This window comes from Lygodium microphyllum, chromosome 8, assembly GCF_053477565.2.
Source record: "Lygodium microphyllum isolate KBCC chromosome 8, Lygodium_microphyllum_v1.1.10, whole genome shotgun sequence".
NCBI lineage: Eukaryota > Viridiplantae > Streptophyta > Polypodiopsida > Schizaeales > Lygodiaceae > Lygodium > Lygodium microphyllum.
In genome coordinates, this window is record NC_141142.1 from 76,995,304 (window position 1) to 77,012,647 (window position 17,344).

Genomic DNA, 17,344 nt, shown 5'->3' on the forward strand with positions numbered 1-17,344 from the left:
TTTACTGCTATCACCACCTATTAGAGTTGTCGCCATCATCTACATCCTATGGCCACCTATCAGACATTTGCGTTTGCTGATTTTCTCTCTCCTCCAATTGTCGCCTACACTTCTTGCACTGTTGCCCAAATGTTCTCTCTCCTCAAGTACCTACGCTTTTAGTCTTTCTCTCTCCGCACTACTTGTCTACATCAAATCCAGCTTTCATTGGCTGCATTTGTTGGTGTTCGACTCTCGAAGACTACCTTTACTACATTTTGTGATATGTCAGGAGTATACAAGAGTTTGGGATATGGTTTTCATTCTTGCACAATTTGTTTGCTACATGAGCATTGTATATGCAGTATTCATTTATTCATTCAGATTCACTTTGTTCATTGTCTCTGCGCTGTTACCCCAATGCTTTAGTTTATGTTTATACGTTAGGGTATTTCTTCACAACCTTGGCAACAAGCAAATTGCGCACTGTCAAACTCCACAAGGAGTAGTTGGTGCCATCTAATTTATCCTCCTAAGTGAGGACACCCATAATATTGCTATGGTCACTGTGACCTTGCTGAACCATTGCTGCAATAAAGTGTATAAACTACAACCAAAAACTTCCAAGCTAAAGTGCAAAATGTACACACAAGTACCAATATTCCAACACAAGATAGATTATGCAATCACAAAACTGCCCAAAATTGTCTCAAAGCAAAATTTGCCTACAAATGCTTTGAAAACATGCCAAAACTGTTCAAAACAACAATACACTCCTGTACCTCGAAATGCATGACCAAAAAGTCAATCTCAGCAATTTAATGTTGTAAATCCCCAAAATTTCACCAATTTCTATGCCAAATGTGTGTCAAACAGCAGCTGAATGATGTACTTGCACTTGTTTGCTTCTTTGGGATGTGTGAACTGCAAAAGCCCTAAATTTCCTCTAGAAAATTTCAAGAAATTGAACAGATTTTATACTTACAGGCTTAGGATTCGATGAAACGTTGCTTCGGGATGTGCATAAACAACAACTGACAACTATACTGCACCTTGAAATGCATGACGAACCCAAAAATCATGGAGCTCCAAATTTCTCCAACAATTGTCAAAGAAATTGTGCAATGTTAGTGACTTTGAAGGAGATTCACACACGGGACTTCAAATGGGCAAAAGCCCCAAATTTTTGGGTGTCTTTTCCTCCTGAGGAAGGATGTTTGTCAATCCAAGGGCTGCAATTGTAGCATGCAGGGGTAATGGTGGCAAAGGGCAGATTGGCAGATGTACCCGCACGCTGGGGCGGCACTGTGGTGAGGGCGGTGGTGGCAGAGCTGGAGCAGCGGCGTGAACAAGACAGCAGGCAGTGCAGTGCTGGGACTGGGTGGCACAGCGTAGTGACTGGCGGGTAGCAGGTTGCACTACTGCTTGCGCTGCAGGCAGCACTGGCAGCACTGGCAAAGTCTGGGCGGCAGGAGCAGCTGAGCGAAGCACTGTTGGTGGCACAGGTGAGAGCGGGCTGAGGCAAAGGCAGCATTGATGGTGGTGCAGCAACCGGCTAAGGCAGCGCTGCTGCTGGGCAGCACATGGAAGACTATTGGGGCAGTTGTGCAGGGTGGTGGAACTCCTTGAATGTCAGCAACTCCTCGTCCTCCTTCGCGAGATCTGAGCCACGCTGGCAGCAGCACGAACCACAAGCAGGTGGCACCAGCTCATGGTGACAAGATGAAACCCACATGTGGGGCTCTAATACCAAATGTGAGATTGAATTGGCTATGGAGGAGAGAGACACGAGAGAGTGAACAATAGATAAAGTGAGATTGAATTGGCTATGGATGAGAGAGATGTGTGAGATTGAATTGGCGATGGAGGAGAGAGACATGAGAGAGTGAACAATAGATAATGTGAGCTCAAGAGAGTGTATTAGCTAAAGATTGCACAACACAATAAATGTACAAAGTGCAACTAAGGTCTAAGGTACGTCTAACCACGCATCCACTCCCTAACTAGAGTTTGGTTCATTTAACTCTAGAGTCTAGTGTCACTACATTCATTGTAATTTGTGATAGGCGTAAAGAATATAGAGATATAGGTAGAGATAGCGGAAGGGAAAGACGAGGAGGTAAAGGAAGGGGAAATTGCAATAGAGCTACAAACAGGATGTGAACAGTGATATAAGAGGAAGAGGAGGATGTAGAGGTAGAGGTAGAGAGAAGTGGATGGAGGAGATTCGAGGAGAGTAGAGGAGCTTATAAGAGAGAGGTAGAAGAAGAGGAGGTGGTGGTAAATGAGGTATAGGTAGATTTCAATGAGGATAAAGAGCAAAGGGGTACAACCAAAAACTATTTTTTTTAACTCACCCAAAAAAGGACAAAAACTAGACGGATTGTACACATCAAACCAGACTAGATGGCAGGGTAGTTAGGTATGATCCATCCAATTTGTGGACTTTGTATGGTACCGCATGTACACAAAAAAAATGTTGGCGGTGTTTCGTACGGTCATTAAAAAATACATAGAAAATTAAGGAATAGTATAGTAAATATTACTTGTTTTAACATGAGAGTCTTAGTTCTAACCTTTAAATATCACAAATACACATGAGAGTCAAGTTTCAAGTTTCAACAATACTTCATGAACATAACAAGTGGTTGAGACAAAATGTATACTCCAATTTCATCTATAGGTCTCAAGACATGTACAATAGGCTTAAAAAAGGAGTCTTGGGTAAGTCACAAGTCTTGGGCATACCTGCAAGTCCAACGATAGGCATAGGTGCAATTCGTGGCTTTCTCAAGGTGTGAGGTGTGAAGAGAAAAGGCCTCATCAAGGGCTTTAGGCATGGTGAAGAGATGGAGGTGGTAGGAGAGATCAAGGTGTAGATAGTTAGGTGGAAGAGGATGTGGTAAGAGAAGGTGGTTTGGAGTAACTTGGAAGTGGTAATGGAGAAAGAAGAGGAGGAAGAGGGAGATGGAACTTGGAAATTGCAAGGAAGAGAAAGAGGTGGGAAGATAGGAAGAGGAACTTCGAAGAGAAGGTGGTAACTTGGAAGTTGCAAGGAAGAGGAAGAGAGCGAGATGACTCGTGAGCTTGAGGAAGAGGCTTGAGCAATGAGGCTTGAGTGGAGAAGGCGGTAGGCTTAAAAATTGTGTGTGAAGATTGAAGTGGGAGGGTGCAGTTTATAAAGGCCCAAAACAATTTGAAAAGAGAAACTTTTTGGGGAAAAAAAACGGGCAAAAAGAATGAAGAAAAAAAAAGGCAAAAGCGGTCAGCTTTAACCCCAAGCAATGGTCACCCGCGTAGGTCCATACCAAACCGGACGGATCCGACCGGATTGGACGGATCGAACGGGATAGTTTCACCCGCAAATGAAATGCAACCATGCTAGATGGATTATACTATATGGATCCATCCGCGGACGGAATGCAACCCTGGTCCACCATGCCTACGTTCAATGAATTTGAGTGTCAACTCCTATGTTACTCTCAACTATTCAATCAATTTCATAGTGCTTTCTCTGTAGAGGAAGCTCTTGTTGTTTCTTCTAAGAAGTGGCAGTAAGGACAAGGTAAGAAAACTCAAAACAAAACCAAAAACAAAAGCAAACTCAACAGCAAAACCAAATAAGTGAGACACAAAGGAACTCCTAGTCATCCTTAAAACTGAGGTCACAAAATGTATCACAAAAAAACTGATATTGCCAACATTGTCAGAAAACAAGAGGATACCACATGGCATGACATGCATACTGACACATGGCTCACTAACATTCCCAATGACATAAGTGATGATGGAGATATTTTCCAAAATGTTCTAGAATCTTCTAGAAACTTCATGGAACCAAGGGCTATCCCAACTTGCATACCGACCAAGAGCCATCCTTGCTTGACCATCCATTACATTAAGCAAGGACAACCCTTGGTTCATATGCAAGCTAGGGAAAACTTGGTTCCATGAAGTTTCTAGAAGATTCTAGAACATTCTGGAAAATATCCGGACCGTTGATGTTACCATGCCATGTGTCAGTATGCATGTCATGCCATGTATCGACCAATCATGCCATGTGGCATCCTCTTGTAATGATATGTGTTCCCCTTAACCTCCCCAGACTATAGTATAAATAGGAGTCGTGTGCTACAAGCCCTTTCATCTTGCCAACACCAGTTATGAGACTCTTGCGAGGTAAGTCCTCTTCAAGTTCTTGTCTTGTTCTAGTCTTGTCTTGTAATCAAGCCACACTCTTGTGAGAATCTCTTGTAATTGAGTTCTCTTGTTATCGAGCTCTAGTTCAATTTCTCTTTCAAGTTCTTCCCTTGTAAGTTGTGAGAGCAATCTCCTCGCTCTCGAAGACCACTTGTCGTGCCCATAACAATGGCAAGGTTAGACCCACATTGCCATCAATCAGCCAAACATCACAACGAGCCTCGTTCTCAACTCCAGAGGGCCTATCTGACTAGTTTGCAAGACATGGCGCTCGTCTCATCTCTGTAGACATATCTAAGGCTTCAAGCTTAATCCACATTCATGAGCTACCTCTTGATGAGGCAACCACAGAGGCCCACTATACCCAACCAAGCACATCCTCACTTAAGTGGAGCCACTCATCGTGTGACCCCCATCCAAGACATTTTTCTCTCCCAAGCCCTTGCGAGTGGGATCGTTCGATGTGGGAACAATCTTGACGGAATCTCACTTCGCTGGACAATTTATACTATGCCCCCCAACTTGGGGTGAACCTTTCGTCCATTCAGCAGCTTTGCCAATTGAGACGAGTAGTTTTCTTTACAATGACCACAATCAAGGGCATAGATTCTCATATTTGTTTAGTGATTACATGCAGCAAAGCACCACCTAGTGACTCTTCATGATGACACAGTTTCTTTCCCAACCGACCACCAAAGACTCGGAGGTCTACCACTTCTAGGCTTTAGCCACCACAATGGGTGCCTACAAACAATGAGCGCCTTAAGCATTATCGCTTGGAACACCTTGGGTATGGTTTACTCTATGAGTTGTCATGCCATTAGATGGTTAAGGACCTTCCACGCCTAAAACTATCCAAGGATATATGTCCAGCATATCACCTCAAAAAACAACACCACACTCCATTTCCTCATCAGACCACACAGATTTTAGGCACCTCTAAGATTAATATGTTAATTTTTGTGGGCAGACATTCACCCTTAATGGCATGTAGTACTTCTTTTTAATAGCAGATGATTTTTCTACATACATGGTGGTGTATTTTCTAAAGCATAAATATAACGCATTCACCTAATTATCATCATAAGTACTTCTAATACATATAAACCGGTCGTCGTGTAGGATGTATGAGGAGCAATTCTAGTGATGAGTAGTTTACCTTTCACAAGTTTATCGAGTTTCTACAAGAGCATGGCATCTCTCACAAGCTCACCTCTACCAACTCCCCCCTCTCAAAATGGAGGTGTAGAGTGTAGTAACCGGATTGAAACGAACATGGCACACTCTATGCTATTCACAGCAGAGCTTCCAAAGCACCTTTGGGTCGAGGCTATTCACACCTCAATATACATCTTCAACTGGTGCCTGACTACAACAATTCTTCAAAGGACCCCCTTCGAGGCATTTTTTGGCTCTCAGTCTGTCATTTCCCATTTTAGAGTCTTGGAGTATCATGCTTATATGCACACTCCTGACAATAAGATAGAACACTCACTCTCAAGACTAATCTCCTTATTTTAGTTGTCCGTTCTTCAAAGACGAACAACTATAGTTTGTTTGATCCTTTAACAAACAAGGTGATTGTCTAGAGAGATCCCGATTTTTATGAGAGGGATATTATACATGGCCCTACATCGGCCTCTAAGTGGATCCCTCCACCTACCATATTGGAGATAGCGCCATCTGCACCAAATCCACTATCTACTCTAACCCACTTGCAAAGTCTTCAGCACTCGAGCCCCCTCTGCAAGACTCGTGTTACCACCCATCCACAGAAACTGAAAAACATCTTTAGAAGTTGGAGAGGGGGATTTTTTGGGTATTCAGCCTGTGAGAGACGGAGGAGATGTTGCTGGTCTAATTTCCAGCCGTTGGAGGACCTTCACAGGTAGCCAGGGGTAGGAGAAGAGCAATCAATAGCAAAGTGACAGCATCTACAGGTTATTGAGATACGGCAGCAGTAGTAAATGACTAATTTTCTTCAATTATTTGCATCTATAAGCTGTTGAGACAGGGCAGCAACAGTAAACAACGGATTTTCTTCAATTCTTCGCGAAGAAGGTCTAAATTTTCTCTCTCCTCAACATTTTCTCTCATCTCCCCAGCCTTTCTACTGAAGAAAGGTGAGCCCTAAAGTGAAAGCACGAGCGGGAGTAAGAGCTATAGTGGAAGGAGCAAGAGCGAGAGAGAGAGAGAGAGAGAGAGAGAGAGAGAGAGAGAGAGAGAGTCCAAATGTGGAAACTCCAACGGTCACAAGGTGTGACCAGCCTTCCCTTTATTCAAATGTCACTGAAAGAATAAAGAATGAAGTGACAATAATGGACACCCGCCACCTGCAATCAAGCGCGGGTATTGTCAGTGTAGTAATACACGAGGCTAGGCAGAGGCGCCTTTACCTCCAACAACCTTCCACTTAAAGGCGAATCTGCCTCAATGAGGAGGAAAAAAAGAAAAAAGTACAATTGTACATAGGTACAACAGGATAAGGAAAGACGTCATCTCATACTACGCCCATTATCTTCCTAAGGAAGGCAAAACGCTCCACTGAGAGACTTTTCGTGTGAGCAAGTCTGCAAGATTCTGGTCAATCGAGATCTTCACAAGATCAATAGTCTTGTCCTCAACGACCTCATGCATGAAGTCATATCTCAACTTGTGTTTCATCTTCACATGGAAGACCAAATTCTTGGCTAACTGGATAGCACTCAGAGAATCCAAATGCAATGTAGGGATAGTATCTGCCATACCAATGTCAACAACCAAACGGCCTAACCAAATGGCCTCCTTGCAAACCTTAGTGGCTACGACATACTCAACCTCTATAGTGAAGAAGGCCATGCATTTCTGCATCCTAGACATCCATGAAACAGCACCTCCAACAAAAGTGAACACATAGCCAGAAATGAACTTCCTACTGTCTGCATGTCCTACATAGTCAGAGTCAATGTACCCCACGATTCCTGTATCCTAGCTGCCATAACAAATGCACATATCAGCAGTGCCCTTCAAGTACCTCATGATATCTTTCACAGCATCCTAATGCCTCTTGCCAGGTGTAGCCATATAACATGCCACAATACCAATTGCAAAAGTAATATCTGGACGGGCGGCTATCATGGCATACATAAGACTGCCCATTGCAGATGCATAGGGATTCTTCGCTATCTCAACCTTCTGCTCATCTGTTTGCAGACAATTGACGTGTGATACCTTCATATGAGAAAGCAATGGACAGCCAATGGGCTTCACATCTTGCATGCAGAAGCGCTCAAGGACTTTATGGATATACTCATTCTATGATAGATAGAGTAGTCCCTAAGACCTATCACGCATAATGTGCACACCAAGTATATGAGAGGCATGTCCTAGATCTTTCATCTCAAAGCTTTTTTTGAGCTCAGCCTTAAGAGCATCTAGCTCATCATGAGCTTTCCCTGCAAAAAGTATGCCATCCATATAGAGTACCAAAATCAATAATGAACCATCACATGCTTTCTTCATATACAAGCACGGATCCATAGCACTATGACTGTAGCCCTGTGACTGCATAAAAGCATTGAACTTGCGGTACCATTTTCTAGGTGTCTGCTTTAGACTATAAAGACTCTTTCTCAGTCTGCACACTAGGTATTCCTTACCAGGCTCTGAAAACCCTTAGGCTGCTCCATGTATATCTCATCATGTAAGTCCCCATGTAAAAAAGCCATCTTAACATCCAATTGATAAAGATCCAAGTCAAGTTAGGTAACCAAAGCTAGGACTAAGCGCAGGGTAGTCATCATGACCACAAGAGAAAAGACTTCATCAAAGTCAACACCATGTTCCTGCTTAAAACCCTTAGCAACCAATCTAGCCTTATAGGCCAGCTTGGGGTGGCCAGGGATACTTTTCAACTTGTACACCCACTTGCAAGGCAAAGCCTTCTTGCCACTAGGCAAGGAAACGAGATCCCACATATGATTCTTATACAATGAGTCAATCTCAGACTACATAGCCCTATCCCAGGAGTGACAATCACCCTTGTGTTACATATTAATGAGATGCACAACAATAGAGATTGCCTCAGCTCAAAAATGTTGTGGTAAGCCTATATGGCTAAGCATATTGCAGACCCTCTTCTAGATAGTCCTATTCATGCGCTCAGTCATACCATTTTGAGGAGGGATGTAAAGGGCGGTCAACTAACGCTTAATATCCCGCTTGTCACAAAACTGCTCAAAGGCATGTGAGATGTACTCCCCCATTATCTATCCTTAGGCATTTCAGTCTATGCCCAGATTGATTCTCTGCGAGAGCAAGCCAACGCTAAAAGACGGCCAAGACATCAAATTTCTGCTTTATGGGATAAACCCAAATCTTATATGAATAATCCTCAATAAATGTAACAATGTACTATGACTAACAAGGCATGGGTCCACATACATCTAAATACACAATAGCAAAAGGCTCGCCCATGCGTGGAATACTAAACTTTTTATGCCAATTCCTAGTCTGACTGCCATATAAACAATGATCACACAACTCAAAATGAAAGTAGTCAAAAGACGGAAAATACTGCAAAGCACTAAGTATTTTTTTTTCCTTTAAGTGACATATACGTAAGACGAGCATGCCAGAGAGATACATGTGCGATAGAACCCACTAACAAAACATGGTCAATAGTATCAGATACAACTAAGGGATAGAGGTTATCAAACTTGGCACCTCTTCAAAAAACAAGCCTACCACAAGTTATCTTGCACGTAGAATTACCAAAGCACATATGATAATCTGCATCATCAAGCCGCCCAATAGACATAAGGCTTTTAGTTAATACAAGTACATGACGTATATTATGCATAACAAAAGTGCAACTAGAGAAAAACTGTAGAGTGACATCACCAATGCCAACAATAGCAAGAGACCAATCATCACCTAAGCGCACAAAACCAAATACACTACGATAGATATAAAACTACTTGCGGTAGGGGGTCACATGAAAAGACGCACCCAAATCCAAGAGCCAACAATGTGCATGCATAGACTGAGCCTCAGTTAGCTGGGAGCCATCACATAAACAGGCTGCTCATATATAGTCACCATCATACTCCTCAAGCTGCATGATATTTATCTCCTCAATCTTTACACTGGACTTTATAGGTATAATACTACGATCATTGGATTCTCCCGCACTTTATCTTTTCCCTTTTCTTTGCGCTTGTCATCACGTATCTTATAGCACTGCGGCCGTATATGTCTTGCTTTCCCACAATAATGGCATGTAAGATCAAACTTACATCCACAGGACTTACTCCATCCATGTGACTTAGACCAAAACTTCTAAGAGTCCTTCCCATGACGATCATTATCTTTCTTGCCACTTCTGCCACCTCTAACAGATAAAGCATATGAATTGTGGAAAGCATCAATATTTTTTCTTATTAATTTTTTCAATCAAAAGAGCACTCTCTACATCTTTCAATTTCAACCCATTAAGTTTATCGATATAGATTGCAGTGCGAAATACATCCCAAGACTCCGATAAAATGCCAAGTAGAAACAAAGGATACAGATTATTCTGAAACTCGATATCCTGTTGAAGTAGATCCTTCATAATAGAATGAAACTGGCTAAAGTGAGCAAACAATGGGATCCTATCCTTCATGCGGAGATCCATCAACTGTTTAAGCCAATACATCTACGAAGTAGGGCTCAAAGTTCCTGAATCTTTTCCTTTAGATTCTATGCTCTATGATCTTCATCTTCAACAACATGATTGTGGACCTCTTCAAAGAGTGATAAAATGATAGTGGACTTGCACAGTGCATCTAAAATAGCCCAATCATCATCATCCATATTCTTAGGTTTAATACCCTTGTTTCTTAGTGGTTTAATCTGCAATTTCTGCATCCAAACCTGCCATATTTGAGACTTCTAGTAGCCATAGTTGGTGCCATCCAACTTGGAAATGTTAATCAAAGTTGTATCTTTGAGATGACCAGCCATAATGAGTTAAACAGAGGCAAACTATGCAGAAAACAAGCTATTGTAATTAGCAGGAAACATGCCAAAACAAGCTGAAAATAAGACAATTTACTAAAATGACCAGCTATCCACCAAATATAACCAAAAGGGTATCAAACAGTAATGATTGCCCTCCATAAATGCTCACAGTCTGCAATTTACAGCTTATTGTAATAAATTGCAGTAGTAGGTAAAAGAAGTCAAAAGTGGAGCTATCACTAATACATGACCAATTGCAACTGCCACGAAGCAAATGCATATAACAGTGAATGAAAAAGAGAAATGGGAACCAAGAACTGCCAACCAAGCAAGGTGCCACAAGATACATCTCATAGACGTAAAAGTCATGCATGTAACAAGTCTCGGGTAACAAAAGAGACCAAGCACAGGCACAATTGATAGAGCAGTGTGAGTAAAGCTCAATATAGAGCCATTCAAGATGCATACATAACTGACAACACCATGATAGAGATAGGTGCTTGCCCAAGAGTAGGGTCAAATCAGCCCACTAAGCATGAATTCCATACATGAAGCACAGAGAGAGTAAATGCATGTCGATGTCCCACGATCTCAAGCTCAACTGCAAAGTCAAAGCTCTATGTACATCCAAATAGAGCCAGAATCTCCAACTAGAAGGAAAGTCACATACAGACCGAGCAAGCACTGCTCAAATACATCCAGTACATATCATCAGACATCCGACATCCAAGTAGGATACATCCCGAGCATAAATCCCAAAGTAACTCAAGTCCTCAAAGCATAAAGCACTGAAGCTTCTCAAGTCGAGTAGCTGGCAACCAAATTGAGTGTCCAAGATCTCCAAAATGCTCAAATGCAATCACAAATGAAGCCCCAAATGTCAATCAAACATAGACATTCCAAGTAGCATCCATTTCTGACATAAGCATCAAAGCATGAATCCTAGATGTCAAGCATAGACAATAGGCAAAAACTGTCACAAAGAATGGCAACAATAGTCCAATGCTAGTTAGTGTAGACCAAAACAGAGCTTAATCACTGCTCAAAAGTATTTCAAAACCAAAACAAAGCATTTTCCAACCTCCATATACATTCATATGGTCAAATGAATCACCCAAGAAGCACCCATAAGCAATAGGTAGAGCATACACTGACTAAATAGTCTTCAGCCCTAGTTATTACAACAATAAATTCACTGTCAAAGCTGAGTAAATCAATCCTCAAATCAAGCTCAACGCCACCTCAAATCATGGGTATATGATATACCAATGTACTAGCATCAATGGTACACATCAGTAGTACATATAGAACACCCGAATCATAGCCAAGAGCAATAGGCATGTAAAATCCATGTTAAAAGAGGTTCAAGCCTGCTGTATACAGCAGTGAGTACACTGTCAAACCAAGCTATTTCAGTACCAAAATCAGCTCCAAACCAACCCATAACACGGGCATAGCATTCCCATACATATAGACATCACCCCAGCATAACCGGGCATCATAAGACCAACAAAGCTGATCATAGAAGCATCAAACAGGGTGTTGCCCTATTTTTCCAGCAAGCAAACCTCAGCCAAAATAGAGTAAATGAAGTGGTTAAATCAGTCCAAAATCAACTCAAAGCAATGATATAGCATCCCCAAATATATAAGCATCAACCGGGCATCATCCAACCAATGGCAATGAGTGTAGACATCAAAGATAAGTGCTGCCCTATTTTATGACAGTCTGTGGACTGTTATAACAGTCCAAAACTGAAGCTTAACGCTCAAATCGAATGCCAAGAGTGGAAGGATCAATGCCAAGCATCAAAACCAAGTGTATCAGTGCTTGTATAGCTGCCCAATGAAAAAGATATGTTGTAGACGATGAAAAACCTAAGCTGCTGCTAAAAAAAGGCCTGTTCCACGCAACGTGATTCTGCACCAGCAGGGTGAGGGCTATGATGAGACTTACTCGAGCCCAAGAAGAATGCAACCAATAGGAAGCTCGAACGGAGTGACTATGGCTGCCAACAAAGAGATGACTACTGTAGGTATTCGAATGGAAGTTGAGGGTGTACTGAATGAGCTTGCGAAGAAGAAGGCTCTCATACCAATTGAAGAGAGGTGAGCCTTGAAGTGGAAGCACAAGTGGAAGCAAGAGCTATGGTGGAAGGTGTGGGAGCAGGAGAGAGAGAGAGACTCCAAATGTGGGAACTCCAACAGTCACAATGTGTGACTGGCCTTCCCTTTATTCAAATATCATTGAAAGAATAAAGAATGAAGTGACAGTGACGACCGCCCGCCGCCTACAGTATGTAGGCACGGGTACTATCAGTGTAGTAATACACGGGCAACTAGGCAAAGGCGCCTTTACCCCCAACATCTACAGCCTTGCTCCAAAGATTGCAACGTTAAGATCACCAGAGGCTGAGAAATTTCAGATTTCTCTACTGTAAAACCCTAATCTACAACAGAAATTAGGGTTTAGTAGCAGCCTCGTGAAGCATGCCAAAAATTGGAAGCTCCAAGACTTGGATTCAGCAGGGCTGAAGCTGTTTTTAGTCAAATTCAAGTGGAGGGACCAGCAAATCAGTGAATTTGGGGTATTTTCCATCTCCATCAAAGAGGGTGAAGGCCAATTGACTGCCTGAATCAAGAGGCAAATCGAATTGAAGACTTGTTGGTCATTTTGGATAGCAAGGGGAGTTGGAATACCAAAAGGGATTGGGAGAATCCCATTGTATATCAACTTCTTCTTCAATTAAGTTAAATAAATACTGAAAGGGGCGCCAGTTTTGGGGCCAACAAGGAGTCCATTGTCCAAGATTGTAAGTTATTTGTGTTTCTCAGTTTTGTAACAAATGTTACTACTATGATTAAGTTGTAATTAGGGAATTACCACCCATCCACGAAAGGAAGGCTGGTTTCACTTATTACCTCACAAATACCAACAGACCATGTGGGATTTGAGGATTCTTTCATTGGATTTACTTTGGAGGGCCCTAGAAGTTCTATCCCACTTGCACCTAGTGTATCATTTGCGTCTACCTTTACAATAGACTATATAGTGCATTCTAAGTTGAAGAGTTGACATGAGGCTCAAAAGCATCCCTAATGGCGACAAGCTATGGGAAAGAAACTTGAGAGCATTGACCAAAATGAGACTTACACCTTGATGGATCATTTGAGTGACAAGAAAGTCATCAAGACCAAGTGGATCTATGAGACTAAATTGATGGGACTTTGAATAAATACAAGGCTAGCCTTGTAGTGCAAGATTTTCTACAAAAGCATGGCATAGATTATGAGGAGAACTTTGTACCCACTAGCCAGTTGACATCATTCTATCTATTGGTTGCACTAGCCGCTCGCCATGATTAGCTACCCTATCAAAGGGATGTCAAAAGTGCATTTCTAAACGATTATTAAAAGGAGGAGGTCTTTGTGGAGCAACTTCTCGGACTTTCTTTCACAAACCATAAAGCCAAGATCCATTGTTTCCGTAAAGCTCTTTATGGGCTGAAGCAAGCACTCTATTCTCGATTTCATAGGATAAGTTCATTAGAACTCATGGCTATCAATCAACCCCTTATGACCTGAACATATATGTAAAAACCACTTCAAGGGAGGTCAGCTATATCCTTCTATACGTAGGTAATCTCTTTAATACATGCTCAAATTCTGCTACCATATCGAATATAAAGGCCTAGCTTTGTTCTACATTTAAGAAAACTGACCTTGGTCAGTTGTTCTATTTCTTGGAGATGGAGGTAGTTCGCTCTAGAGATCATATTTTTGTCTCAAAGCAACAGTACGCCCTTCAATTAGTTGAGCAATATTGCATCGATTAGACATGGAGTGGCCACGCCTCTTGATCCCATTGCAAAGCTTTATAAGGATTTCCTAGATCAGCCCTTCAATGAGCACACCTATAGGTCAAATGTAGAAAAACTTATTTGGTTGCTTCACACTCTACCAAACCTTCCATATTCTGTCTCATTACTCAATTGATATTTCAATGCACCTAAAATATCACATTGGATTTCTTGCAAGCACGTGTTGAGATATCCCCAGTATACTTTTTCTGATTTTTTGACATATGGTCATGGTTTGCTTGTACAAGGCTATAGTGTTTCAGCCTAGGTTGGAGATCCCAACACCCAATGTTCTCACGATGGCTACAAGTTTTCTTTGGTGGCCATGGCTCCAACTTCTTGGTTGACTCATAAGCAAGAGATGGTGATTGCTTCCACAACCGAGGCAGAGTATTCAATCCTCTTAGATGACACCACAAAGGATATCTACCAAAGGGGATTACTGACGATTTTTCACTTCCCATGTGCTTCACCGATTGTCCTCTATTGCAACAACCAAAGTGCCATTGCACTAGCTAGTAACTTGATCATCAATCCACAAATGCGGCATGGTGTTCACTTCCACCTCACCAGAGAGCAGGTTGGACTAGGCACCATCCACCAAGAGTTTGTGCTTACATTTGACAGTTTTGCAGACATGTTGAGCAAAGAAGGTCAATTGCCCAATTCTTCAATACTTGCTATCCAAGATGGACGAGGGTGTATGCTCCCTTGCTTCTTCGGATTGACGAGGAGAGGGTGATTCCTTCAAGCTTTCCCTTCCACTTTCAAAGGACACAGCCTTCTTCTCTTAAGGGTCACAGGATTTTGGTTCATTATTGCTTCACACACATTTATTATTTGTACCTTGTATTGTTACCCACATTCTTTGAATACCTATGGTTGTAAAAGGGTGCTTAGACAAGTGAACAATTCCTTTACAAGGGTATTGTGTAAGTAGCACCATTGCATAGCATTTTGCATTAGCATGATGGTCTGTATTGCATCTTGCATAACCCCATACACTGACATTCTATTCTTGTAAACATGCCGCAACTTATCCATTTTGTGATGTGATGGGTTTGACCATTCCTTTATTCTCCCCTTGTGCTACAAAATTAATCAATAGGACAAAAAGTGATTGAAAACCTACACTTAATGTTAAATCAAATAAAAAGTTAGATACCCTTAACCCAAAAAAAAAAAAGTGCAAAGTTCACTTTGGTTCTATCCACCTTTGTAGGTTCCAATAGACCACTAGGCAACCTACAAGCACCCTTTGTCCAATACCTTGGCCTTTCTAGGGTGATCACTTGGGCTTCCTTGGTAAGCTAATCATCACCTCTATAGTCTTGGTAAGTTGATGGACAACCGATGTGCACCCTTTGCCCAATGCCTTGGCTACTTTGGGGTGGGACCGCTTTGAGAAAAGAACAAGATGTAGACCTGGGCAAGTATAGACCCTTTCTGGTTCCAATTTTAGGCCTGAGAGGGGGTGTTGAGCTAAAAAATGCATTACATGTTGATTGGCCACTTAAACAACCCCAAAACGAGCTTAGTTAATCAAATTACTGAAACTTTCATTAAAAGAAACACATTCCTAGAGTGTCTATGTCCCATATGCCAAACATAGTTCCCCTCATACATAAGACTTGTTTATTCCATACGATCCATATGGTATGGTTAGTACAATTCCATATAATTCCGTATGAAAATCGCCACTTTTTGGACACCATGTCTACTACATTCCACGTCCCGGTCAAAGTCAATTCTGCACTTTCTACTCATGTGTTCGTCATGTTTTCTACCTGTGTGGCGCACTTGGCGGCCCATTGCCACTTACTATTGGATGCCCATTGCTCATCGGATGCCAATTGCCATTGGATCCCATGCTCTAGCCTTGGATGCTCTTTTCTACACTCTTGAGCCTTCTCTCTTCTTCCACTTTGAATTCCTCTCTTGTTCCACTCTCTTCTCTAGCTTATAAACCACCCTTATGGAGAAAGACGCAAAGAAGACTAACTCCCACCATTTGACGTGCAAGTATTCTGGGAAGCGCTACATAAGTGGTGTGACCCAACTCCTCCAACATCTTTTCAAGTTGCTCCATACAAGGAAATCCCTCAAAACATAACGGACGAGATTCTCGTCAATATGAAAGGGGGATCCACTAGAGGAGAAGGAAGTGGCGTATAGGCATCAATACCTATGTCCACCAATGAGAAAGCATCGAATGTGGGTGTATCTTCAACCAATGCAGGTGAGGTCTCCACCATTGGTGGTAGGGACTCCATGTCTGCATCCGACTCCAGCAAAAGACGAAGAGTGGAGGCTCATGTAGCAACAAGGAGGCAATCTCCTCTCTCTCTCTCAAGCTCCCGATTATGTGTATGGATCAGTTGCCTTTCTTAGAGAAAGTCAATGACTTACAGACCTTGAAATTGCGCACACAATGATTGAATACAATCTTGTATTCAATATCCTAAAGCAAGAGCAATGGAAGAAGATGGTAAAAGCCATTATCAATGTGGGTCCATGTGAAGGATGAACCGATGTCACAAACGACATGAGGACGAAAAAAATTAATAAGGAGGAGAGGATTGATAGAGCCCTTAATCCTATTTGGCCGCATGGATTAAATATGGTTACTCCATTCTAACCGACAAATGGAGTGATCGTAAGAAACGGAGTATCATTAACATACTCATCTCATGTCCACTCGGCACTTACTTTTTGTGGGCCATAGACACTAGCAAGAGGGGCAAGAAAACAGTAGGCACCTTCATCTATTGCCACATTCGACAAGCTATCATTGAGGTATACATTGTCTTTTAAATTTGTTTTTTTCATTGTTCATAATTATCTATCTTCCAATTCTCTCTAATATCTCTCGATTCTCTCTTCCCCCCGAGCCTCTCTATCTCTCGATTCTCTCTTCCCCTAAGCCTCTCTCTCTCTCTTGATTCTTAATAGTTGAATTTTTTAAGGCTCAACTCTTTTTTTTTCGTAATGGATATTGTATTTATAAAGTACTAAACGACAAAAGAGTTACAAAAGTCATGGCAAAGATGCAGAGGAAATTGCCATATGCCAAGGAAGTAAGTCCTCCCAAGGGAGTAAGTCAACTCTGTGTGTGTGTGTGTGTGTGTGTGTGTGTGTGTGTGTGTGTGTGTTATAATGTGATTGTCAGTGGAACCCTCGAATGTGGTGCAAGTTATTACCGACAATGCATTAAATTGTTGACGCATGGGCCATTTCCTTGAGGCTGAGTTCCCCACGATTGTGTGGATTCCATGTGCAAGTCATTGTTTGGACTTGCTCATGGAGGACATTGGGAAGCTTAAG

General features: G+C 41.9%; 1 protein-coding gene across 1 annotated transcript in view; it reads right to left on the reverse strand.

Moving 5' to 3' along the window:
- Positions 1–17,344, reverse strand: part of LOC148032473 (blue-light photoreceptor PHR2-like) — an 83,999-nt gene that overhangs the window by 61,824 nt on the left and 4,831 nt on the right. The gene's annotated exons all lie outside the window — the stretch shown is intronic.